Source organism: Rhagoletis pomonella, unplaced genomic scaffold (assembly GCF_013731165.1).
Source record: "Rhagoletis pomonella isolate Grant_MI unplaced genomic scaffold, Rhpom_1.0 Rhpom_scaffold_00005, whole genome shotgun sequence".
NCBI lineage: Eukaryota > Metazoa > Arthropoda > Insecta > Diptera > Tephritidae > Rhagoletis > Rhagoletis pomonella.
The window spans coordinates 45,586,280-45,598,765 of NW_023458559.1; positions in this window are offsets into that span (position 1 = coordinate 45,586,280).

A 12,486-nucleotide genomic window follows, 5' to 3' on the forward strand; every position below is an offset into this window, starting at 1 on the left:
GCGTCTACTCTAGTAGATTGTTTCTTTCCCTGAAGGAGTTCTTAGTTTCCACCCAGATGGTACTGGTAACCATAGTGGGAGAATGGGTCGTCGACGATGCGGTTGTTGAGTCAAAAGACTTTCTTGGGGTAGACTTATAAATTATTCGGTATTGAATTACAGCTCCAGGCTCTAGATATTTGATAATCATCCAAACGAAGAAGGGAGAAGATTTTGAATACTTAGTAAAAAATATGAATAAAGTCCGAAATATAAACAAAGCCTTGAAGTGGCTCTAAAGTCAAAGACACGTAAACGTCGAAAAGTCATCAACTTGCCTTAAAAGCTTAAGCTCTAAACGTCTTTCGCCATTCGCACACACTAACTAACACAAAGAACAGAAAACCGATTTTCAAGTCGCTTAGATCAAAGCAGACAATGCAAAGGACAAAGGCGACATGCAGGCGCATACAATGAAGCCTTACAAAGCCAGATGTACACTTACACACGCCCTTGTAAGTATTTATGCTGTGAAGCGAAGCAAGCGCAAAGCAACCATGAACCACAAGTGTCAGCACCAACAACAACAATACACATACAGGAACAATATAAAAGAAGATGGAACTCACAAAAGCGATGCAACTATTTGCACAACTGCGGTTTTGCCTGTTTGGTGGTTGGTGGCATTAGGAGCTTGTTTTAAGCGTTCAACAAATTAACCGCAGGTGGCTGACAACACCAACAGCAACAACAATAGCTCTTGAGAGGGCTTACACACACATATGTGCATATATATAAATATATATATACATACGCACAGCAGCAGCGTCAGCAGCGCTATTTGTCCGACCGCAATTGGTGAACAATGAGCCGGACGTTGACTCAATGAGGCCGCTAGCCACAGGCGGCGGTGTGAAATTGTGAATGTGGCATACTTATAGGCGCATTGCCAAAAACTTTCCATGGCTTCAATCCAAAAGGACTTGCGCGCATAAGTGTGTGTGTGTGTGTGTGTGTGTGTACGTGGAAGTGGAGAAACACTGTGTGGAGTTAGAGCAGTGCGTTCAAAAAACATAGCATCTACGAAAATTGCATGCAGGTGTGCTGCAGTCACGCCTACAGACATACTTGCACATACAAATATAAGGCGCTGTATGTGGCTTATGTATGTGGCTACAACAGCAACAACAAAGTCTACAAAATTCAAGCGAAGGTTAATAATTCGTAATATCCTGTGCATCCTGTGCATCCGGTGTTCGGGCGCATCGATGCGAATTACGGTTGTGGACGTTGGCATTGTTTCTGCTTCCATATGCTTGGCCCTTGTTTTTGTTTTTATTCTACCTAAGCGCTGTTGTGCACAAGGATGTTCGAGTTTTGTTCGCATAACGTTTGTTTGTAGCAGCCTAACGAAATCGAGTTAGATATAGACACATGTACATATATCAAATTCTTCAGGGCGAAAAATGGATTCGATTAAGCAGTGTTTGTTTGTATATCCGTACGTCTGTCCGCACGCCGATATGATAGCTCAGACGAAATCGGGAATTTTCGTTGTGAAACTTGATATATATGTATTGTATTCTTTGTATAAGATAGGTTTGTGTTCAAAATAGGCAAAATCCAATAGAAACCACGCCTTTACCTCTTATAATGGTATTTTTTAAAAATGTGAAAACTGCTTTATTTCAAAAAAAATACTAAACCAAAGGGTTTCGAAGTATATTTAGCATTGAATTGAAGTTTTAACAAATTTTCAAAAAGGGGCGTGACACCGCCCACTTATGATAACTCTGTAAACACTTTCTCGATCTCCATAAAATTTTATATGCACACTGCTTTTAGTCTTACTAAGCAAAATATTGAAAATATTTGAAATCAGTGAAAAACCACGCTCACCTCCCATAACGTTACTTTTCAAAAATTCAAAAACTGCATAAACAAATACTAAGCGAAAACGCTCGAAATTGGTATTTCGGAACACTCTTTTAGCAAGAATAAGGAATTTTAGCAAATTTGAGTAAAGCGCGTGGTACCGCCCAGTTATGATAACTCAGTAACCGCTTTATCGATATCCACCAAATTTGATATACACACTTTTTATAGCCTCACTAAGAAAAGTATTGAACATTTTTTAAATCAAGAAAATACCACGCCCATATCCCATATAACGGAACTGATAATTTCGGTAAGTACCAAGCCAAGATGATTGAAATGGTTAGTTTGGATCACTCTGTTAGCAAGAATATGGAATTTTATTAAATTTGAATAAGGGGAGTGGCACCACCCACTTGTGATAACTAAGTAACCGTTTGATTGATCTCCGTCAAATATCATATACATACTTCTTATAGTCTCACTAAGCAAAATTTTGGTAATCACATCATAACCACACTCACCGCCCATATGTATAACGGTAATTAAAGGTAAGGCGAGCAATTTCATGAAAACGTGCGCTAAGAGTAGAAAATTTGGCTTGTGTGAGAGTTTAGTGCTCTATAATTATTATTTTTGCTTCTGCTACTGCCACCCAGTCCGCTAGCCAACCATTGCAGTGTGTTGCAAAAATTTTTAACTTCGAAAGTACCGAGTTTGGTTGAAAACAATATGCGAAATTCGCCCTAAGATATGCAGCAGTAGAGTTGAATATATGGGCGTATATTTGTATGTATCTATGCATGTGTATACATAAACGCATATATTGGTTATTATGGTTTAAGCCGCAGCTCACCACATTTCTCATAGCATTCTCCGGCAAACATTCGGCATTGTCCTTCCGCACGCTCAATACCAAGGCGCAGTGGCGCAACACAATGCACAGCAAGGCAAAGGGCTCATGGCATACAAACCTATGTATAATATTTGCGAAGTATGCAAACACATACACATACATACATATATATGTATATACATATATGAATATAAATATGTGCACTGCGTAAATTATTACTACTCTGTGCCCTATTGTCTGTGGCAGGATCATATGTACATAGCGATGCAGGCAAAGTCAAACCAACCAGCCAACCAGCAAAGCAGTCGAATTGTTGAATGAGTGCGTCGAATGAGCTGGCATGTACATACATAATTTTAGGATACGAGCGACTTTATATGAAAGGCCATGCGTGTGTGCCTTGAATTATTATGTGCGCCCATTTATGCCATAAATACTCACACAAATGTATATATATGCGCAGAAAAATATATACTCGGATTTATGTATGTGAAATTATTGCATTTGGCTGCGGTTCCTCTATGTTGCGTCCTTTGAGCGAGTATATACGTTTGTCAGCTTTTCAGCGGCTTTTTTGGCATTATATTCGGCGACATTCGATGCTAAAACCCTCCACGTCTCTGGTGCCACATCAACAAGCTTGCCTGCCACCTCAACCGCCAATATCCTTGTTATTAAAGCTCAGCGTACACATTTTCAGAGTTTCCTTTTTTGGTTAGTTAGTTAAGCGTATGTCTCGTAGGAATACAACTACAACCATATCTCTATCTACAATAACTTTTTGCGCTCGCCCTTCCCTTTCCTCCTCCTGCGCTTATATATATATAGTAGATTTTTTCTAGGTATGCCAGCAACGTTGCGCGTGTCCTTCGTAAGTTTTCTGCCAACGCCACAGCTGCTGCTTCTTTTTTTTTTGTCTACTACCTACATATGTACATACACACCCAACCAACGTAGCTCGTTGCCCGAATTTTGTTCAAATCGTAAATTTCTTTTTTTAATTGGGTTTTCGTTTCTTACTGACGAACGTATATATAGAAATTGAATGGCAGCAGCGAGCACGTTGCTGGTCCTGACCAGCCAGCCAGCCAGCCAGCCAACCAATACCTCGAGCGAAGTGAAAGTGTTTGCGCGAGAGCATGCTGAATGTGTTGTGAGCATGTGCTGAAGAGCAGGCAAGAGCGTGAAGAGCGCGCTGTTAAGTTTATCCGCAGGGGAAATAGTGGATGACAGCGCGCACTCACCGCCTGTAAGAGCGAGAGTGAGTTAACAGTAACGCTGAAGTGCGCTAAGTAAATATTTTTTTTTATAATAGATATCTTACCAGTCGAAAGCATTTACATAGTTAGGTTTCAGCAGTCGCTTGTCTACTGTTCCTTGGATTAAGTTGGATTAGCATGGTCGTAACAAAACACAGTAAGAGGAACAATCACTACCATTGCTAGATTGATGAAAGATCTCTGAGAACACCCCCTGGAATCTTATAAGGAATGGCAGATTGAGCGCGAAAATAGGGTCAAACATTTTGATCTCAATACAATGTAGATGGCATGATGAAAAGGATGAAATGTTTGTAAAGCCTTCAAAAAATAAACTACATAGCAGAGCAGTGCCAGACAACCCTAGAAAATATACATCTTTTGGGCATAACGTCCAAAGGTAATTAAAGGGCGAGCGCTTATAAACCCAACATTAAAATTCCTGTTTCTATTAGCAAGAATCCTCCAAGCAAGTAGCTGCCAATCAAAGGACGTAGACAAATATCTGCAAAGACATAGGTGAGGCTAATATACTGTCATATGTAGTGACAGTCGGTCTACACCTAAAACCGTATCTCTTGTGAAATTAAACACCCTTGTGAAAAGCAATTGGCGTGGGTCGCAGACAACAGAGGTATACATTAAATTATGGAAGCAGTCAGACTGGCGAGAAAAGCAGAAGCCGCGTGGTCAGTAATATTAGAACTCTGACTTGTCATATGGCCAAGCGGTGCCGAGAGAGAGAGAGAGAGAGCGAAATATAGATGTCTGCTTTCACCCACTGAAAGAATAAAAACGGTAGGCCAAGCATATGATAAGCAACTAAAACTCCTGATGGGTCAGCGGAGGGTACGAAGCCAGTTGTGCAAACTGGAAATTCACTCAGATGGCAACTGTCGATATTACAAAATAGCCAATTCACATTCACTCTCTGGCATCTTCTTCCTATTTGCCACTGTAACCTTTCGTCGGTTTGGATAGAAACCAAAAAACGTCCTCTCTCCTTTGCGATTAGCGACAGTTGTTCATCCCGAATGCAGACTAGTACTCTCTGGCATTCCTTAACCTTTACGTTTCATAAGGAAACTTTGCATGATTAGCCGAGGTGTTGTGATGAGCTGTCGGGCACAACAGACCTTTGCTTGTAGCGCACATTCTCAACTGCTGCCGGTATACCATTTATTGTGATTAACTTCTGTTAAGGCAGCCATTTTCGCGGTTTTATTCGTTTCAGAACTTTCACCCTCTCTTTCGGCATCCACTTCTATTGGACGGTTAGCAAAATGGTTGTATTAGATTGGGAGCTTCTCATCACCGACCCACATCGAAGACTAATTATAACTTCTAATAGCAAAAATAATTGTTTTGCATTAAGCCTTGCATACTTCCGAAAGATCAAACTTACGCTATCTCTCCAGATGTAGCACCCGACATCATGCAAGACCCTTCTTCCCAAGCCGATGCGTCAGGAAAAACTATGATCTTCTGAATCAACCAAGACCCTGCACGAAAAAACATAAAGGGGGCGCAAATCCACCTTTACATCCCCCTTCTCGGTTGAACTGACACGCTGAAGGGTCGATGAAGAAAGAGAAGAGAGGAAGAGCTCGAGCTGACAATACTCGTCGACTTTGAAACTTGAAAAAGTGCCCTAATTTTATGAAAGTTGGGCACGCTTTTGAGTAGCGCCTAAAAGTGTGTAACGAAAACCTTCTTTTTCGCTTACTTAGTTATCTATCCAAAGCACTTCTCAAAGGGCTTTTGAAATAACGTATATAAGTCTTAACTAGTCACTTGCTTAAGTAATACATAATAAAATAGCATAACATCTGGCTAAAAATCTGCTTTTCATTTTGAGTACGAAAGCGCGGCCTTAAGAGTAAGTGATTTTTTCCTTTACTATGTCGCAAGAAATTTTTCACGCCTGCTAAGGGAAAATATATATTATGATCAGAAACTACATGGAACTCACACATAAGTATTCCTGTGATTTAATTTAGGCAAAATCTATGCAATTAGTTGCTCTATTTCCATTGTTAACCGATTACCTAAAAACTCGATTTTTAAATCAATAATAGTTATGAATTTGGTTATAAAATATTTAAGGTTTTTTATTTATTTTTAGCTGCAATATCATAGTCTTATTAACATTAATTTTAAACATATTTGATAAACACATACATACCTGTGCATATTGTGCACGACTACAACACGCAATTTTCGCTTTAAAAATAACATCCTTAGCCACGTAGCCACCGACAAGCACACATGCATATCTATGTACCTCAACACAACATCCTTACATATCGCGAAAGCCTATTAGAGCTGAAAATTGCGTCAGGTCAGTAACATTATGAAGGGCGCTTAAATGCTACAGACGTGCTGTTAAATTAAATTTTCACATACCTACTATGTACATACATATGTGTGTATATATGTATGTAGGTATAAGAAAATTTCATATTGGCTTAATATCGCTCCACGCGTATACTATAGTACATATATGTATGTAAATATGTAGGTTAATATGTTCATACTTTCACTTCACTGCATTCACGTATGTGTTGATATGAAATTTCCTGTCGTTATTAGTAGCTGTTAATCACAGCTTTCTTTTTGGCGCGCTGTCGGCCGTACAGACGAACATGTTGTAATACGTTGGTTTGTACAGATTCAGCTACACTTTTATGTATGCAGGAATTTTTATTTTGGCGCTATAACAGAGCCTAGCTGTGCTGTAATTCTTAAAAATATATAAATAGTAATTAATCATTTTAAATATATTCTGAAATAAAAACTGTGGATTTCTTGGAGAATAGAATTTCACTAAATAACATTTAAAAGCTTAAAAGCCACTAACCCGCCTTTTTATATATTATTTTATTAGGCACGTTAACGTTAATTTTAATGTTAACTTCAGCCTCCTTTTCTGTTTGTGGCACACTGCAACTGCCTGCTGCATACTTCCATAGGTACCTAAACAAACATATCTACATACAAACGTCCCAACTGTGACGCACAGGTTGTACTAGCTATTGGTTTATTAGCGCAAATAAACGACTTCATACAGTAAAGGAAAAACAAAATAAATTTCAGGAAACGTCAAATTTGGTTAGCTTGGCCGATTGATGAAATATCAATACGAGTAAGTCAGTCGGACAATGGCAAAGAAGATGGTTTCTATTGTACTTTTGTCATTTCGCTTTTCACCTTGTCCTCCGCGGGCAAGGGCAATTCGGCAAGAGTATTTCTGGCATGGAAAACCTTCTCATAAAAAACCATTTGCTATTCTGAGAAGACGTAAAATTCTAGTCTCCCGGAGCAGATGAAGCTCCGTCTCGTCGATGTCCGGTGGTTGTGCACCTAGACCGGTATTCACAGGTCTGGAGTCCACATAACTCGAGACTGACTCCCTGTAAATGCCGTTCAGGGCCTGTCGATATGCTGACGGTTCCAGAGGTTTCTTAATGAACCTCTGGACTTCGTCCGTCAGTTCGTCGGAGTGCCTCCTGACGTGCCTGGGCGAGGGCTCTTCTGCAAGCAGTTTTCTACTTGGGTGACCACGTCTGTGGCTCAAAACTAGAAACTGTCGTGCAGGTGGTGTTCTGACGACATCAGAAGGCATCCCGTCGCTGTCCTAAGTGCAGTGTTTTGAGTTGTGTGCAGCGTCATCCACTGCGTTCTACTAGTCCCCGGCGACCACACTGGTGCTGCGTAATTTAAAACCGGCCTATTGCCTTGTATGTTGCCATACCATAGTCTGTGCTTCTGGTTCATAGGGCAGAAAAGGTACCTTTTTTGCCTTACAAGAGTGTGACATTTTAAGAAACGAATACAAAATTGTTTCATCCTTTGCGCTTAATTTAGAATCGAATACGAAAAGAGAAACGGGCAATCAAAAGGCGGCATTTTTTGGTAGAGACGAAATCACCATTATTTTGATGGGGGACCAGATACAAATCTCACACTTTTTATTGAAAAGTGGTAAGACCTTCTTACCGGGTTCGAATGCAATCACATCCCCTATACGCAGTTGTAAACCCGCTACTTTGAAGGGTACCTCTTCTTGTCCACATTGATATCACTTATATACACCTCCGCCAATACTCTTCCATTTCAGAAGAATCTCGATTTAAATATGTATGCCGAGGATGATGTAATCAAGACCCTCAAAACCCTTGTTTGGCCCCACGCTATATGCATATGAAGGGCTCTCACTGTGGCTTCATTTCCTAAAGAAATACCCTTCATATTATCGGCTGATTTATAAATATTAGGCCAGGTATGTTACCTTATTTAATAAACGAAACGAGAAGTCCGAGTGAGGCTTCTAAGCTGACAGTCGGTCATCAAAAGTCGCTGCGTTCGCCTGGCTTGGCATATAACTGAAGTGGCAGCATTTAAAGAATCCTTGTGAACGAATCGCACATGCGAATGGTCTCTGCACATTGGGTACCGAAAATTTCATTTCACAAAGACAACGCTCCGTCTCACAAAGCCGACGGATAAATGGGATTCGGAGTGCTCACACTAACTTCTACCTCTTTCCTCGGCTCATGGAACACCTCCAATGCACGGAATTTGAAGACGATAGCGAAGTTCTGCCCGCTCTTAAGTCATTTTTGGATGGTCAAAATAAAGAGGTTTTTTCTAAAGAAATTCTGGATTTAGAGAAAAGATGGCCTAACTGTATAGAATTGTTATGGAACTAAGTACGTATAAAAATTAATTATATTTTAACGCTAGTTATTGTGTTTTGCTTGCCTTATATTTAATTTTGGATCACCCTCGTGGATATGAATAAGTTCCGGTATCTACACACTACTTTTGTTAAGCAGAAGTGCAGGGAATATATGTATGCATGCACAATTTTAAATATTTTCTTTTTGGTTGTTGTTGTTTCCGACAGGGTTGGTATATGATGTATTTTGGCATGAGTTTCCTCTCATCCCATGTTAAATTTGGTTTGGAGACAAACCGGTATTGGTCATGTGCCATCTCCATGTCATTTTTTGTGTCTCACTAAAACTAAATTGGTATTCATTTTTACTATGGGAGTATATTAAAACTTTAAAGTCGTTTTTGTCGAGTTTCACTTTTTTGAGTTACGACACTATTGTAGTAAATGAGCGGTAAGTACAAATTCTTGATTACAGAGTATGCGTCTTTCTCTATTAGCTTTTTAGCAAGTTCGGCATATGACATTCGTCTAGTTACCAGATTAGCAAGTCTAAGTCCATCCAAAAGTATGCAACATTCGATTCTTAAGCAAGTGGTTCTATTTAGTCATAGTTTCATTTCCTTAGCGGCTACAATTCTCAACGGGTTTATACAATTTTTCTTTTTACATTAACAATCTAAAAGGATTGAGCCAGCCATTTGCTACCTTCTTCAATATAATTGTAAATATTAGCTAATTTAAGAGTTACTTCACCTTCTAGAAGAGGAGGCAACTGAATAACTAACAACAACTTACAATCAAACCCATAATCTAGCGGCTGCTAAAAATACATATGCACACATGTACACGAGCCCATTTCCAGTCTGGTATTTATTTGAACAAAAAAAAACATTATTTTAATTTTTTCATCACCTCAAATGTCAGTCTGTCATTTTTTTATCCGTCTGCTCTCGATGTTCGCGCTTTGGCTGCAAGCGTCCGTGCATGCGTACAGTGGTCCAAAATTGCAATTTTGTGTTCACAATTCACTGCAGCCTTATTTTTCACTCAATTTGATTAATTTTTCTAATAAAATTTACAAGAAACCAGTTAAGCGTAATTTTTTAATTTTGTTTGTTTGTATTTATATTTTTAGTGCAAAGTGCAAAAAAGTAGGAATTTTAAATAAAATCGATTCTCCTGTTCCAGTTAATAAATGTTACGAAAAAAAAATAAAATAAAAATTTAAATGTTATAAAAAATTTTCACCAAAATTAATTTTTTTTTGGTTTTTATAAAATGCATGTTTATAGATCACTAAATTTTAGTAAAATAAAGTGCAAGTTGCAAGTGGCTAAGAGTTCACGATGATTTTTAATAATATAACAAATGCTTTTATTTCCCATGTAGCATGCAGATGTGCTCGAAATGTTAGCAAAAAAATTATTAAAAATCAAGGCGACCTCTTGGCCACTTGCAAATTGGACTTTATTGTACTAAAATTTAATGATCAATAAAACTGCATACCCAGTAGTTTTTAGAAACTCGAAAATTTTTTACTATAACTTTAGTTAAAATTTTTTTAAAACATTTCAAATTTTTTTTGTGAAAATAGAAATTCAAAAATCGGGCTAAACTTTTCTAATGCAAATTTTATTAGCTTCCATAAAAAAAAATCAATCAAATTGAGTGAAAATTTATGGGTCCAGTGAATTGTGAACACTAAATGCCAGTTTTGAACCACTCTGCAGCGCCAGTAGTCTGGCATGGAGTCAATCTATTTGTCTGCCACTTGTTTGTGTCTGCCAGTCGGCTCATCAGGCTCTAACCCCTTTACTCGAATTGGCGTCTGTGCCTTTTTAGATGCGCGCTTGCGGCTTTGCGGCCAACTTCATAGCACACCATATAGCAAGGAAACAACAAAAACAACAAGAGCAAACACGCGCGCGCGAGCTTGAGTTTTTTGTGGTTATAACCACTTGGCTGGCACTTTTCAGCTAATACCATTGCGTTTTTGACTGACAGCCAGCCAGCCATGCCATGCATCATATACACACGATTGCACAAAGAAAGAGGACCAGCAGTTAATTGAACTACATTTGTTTATTTTAGCACGACTAACTTGAGAGTGGTTCATCTTGGCGTAGCGCTAGTTCGCGCGCGATTTAAGTGTTTTTTGCAACATCTATTTCATCCATATGCCGCACAGTGGTGCCAAACTGGAATATACCGTTCACAAAAGTTCAGGGCCTTCATTTTTTTAACCGATTTTATTATAATTTTTATTCGAAAGCTGGTGAGATTAAGAAGAGATTCGAGCAGGCTGATTTTTGAATTTTTATTTGTTTAGATTAAATTTTTTAGCGCAAGGTGCAGAGAGAGCAGAAGAAAATCCAATCTTGTGCTCCTGTTAACGGATGTCATATGTATAATAAAAACTAGTTAAAAACGAGTATAGGGTTCCCCCAAAACGGAAAAAATTCCGCGAGAAAAATTTTATAAAAAAAAAATCTCAAAATACATTTTTTTTAGTTTTTTTTTTTAATTTTGGGTATGCAGTTTTATAGCCTATTAAATTTTTGTAAACAAAATTCATTTGAGAGAGCACCCGATTTGACATCTTTCTTTGGCTTTCATCACCATAATTACTCTTTCTGGGCCTAGTCTAACTGCACTCAAGAAATAGTTAAATTATTTTTTTTGGCACTCTCTCTTTTTACTGCTAGGTACATATACACAAACGTACCACTTAAACCTCTGCACTTGTTTGTCTATGCGCGCACTTTAAAAACGCCCAGCCTTGCGTTCATTGATTGCGAAAATTATTCATGAATTATTCAAATAAAAAAATGCCATTTGCCTTTTTATTAAAGCGTAATGAAGCAAATTTACAAATAAATCGATTGCAATCAGTGGCGCTACTCAAAAGTGTTGCACTCTATGCGCCTTCTCTCTTTCGCTTCCGCTCTTTCCCGCTCAGCATGAACTTTGTGCAGCTTTGTAAGAATGTTGGCATAATTTTTCGATTAAACATAAAAATTTTAAATAAAACATTATGAAAATTAAATAAGCAAGAAGCAACAAAAACATAACTATTTAATGCAACGCAGCCGTTGTAAACACAAACACGCCGAAAGCTCAATGGAGCGAACATAATTGCGCGCATAAAAGAGGACGAAGCTGTGCGGTTACTGCGGTCAGTAGTTGAACAATTTGTCCGCAGGTCAACAGTTCAGATGAGTCAAGTGAATCAGTTTTGCGGTTTATTAAATAAATAAATTTCGTACAAAATGTAAAAGAAGTTAATGAATTTTGAATAACCTTGAAAATTTGTATGAATATTAAATGGTTTAGAATGGCTCCGTTTTTAATTAAAAATAAACTTGAAACTAATTACGTTAAATAAATAAAATTGCGTGCTAAGGAATGCTGTGTGAAATGTGAGCAGGTATACGAATTTTTCCAATAAATATGGACTACTAGTTTGCCTTCAGTAGCTTCGATGAATGATGTATGAAATTTCTGCGTGTTACATTAAAACTAATTTATGTGCTTATTTGAATAAAACTGAAAATAATTAAATTTAGCCAAAAAATTGGTGATTTTTAAATTTTTCTTGTTTTACCCCTTTCGACAGTTTGATAAATATTTAAATTACCAAATTCCCTTAAATCGTCACGATTGATCCATAGATTATTAGCTGCGGCTGTGGTGTATTCTTTAACTCTCATTAGTAGACCAGAAATCGGCGATAGTATGGAGTTATCTGCTTTGCTAATTTGAATTTCCGAATCTTGCCTAGCCATCTAGTCAACTATTTCGATGCCTGGATGACTCAGTGAAGCCAGCCACCTAAA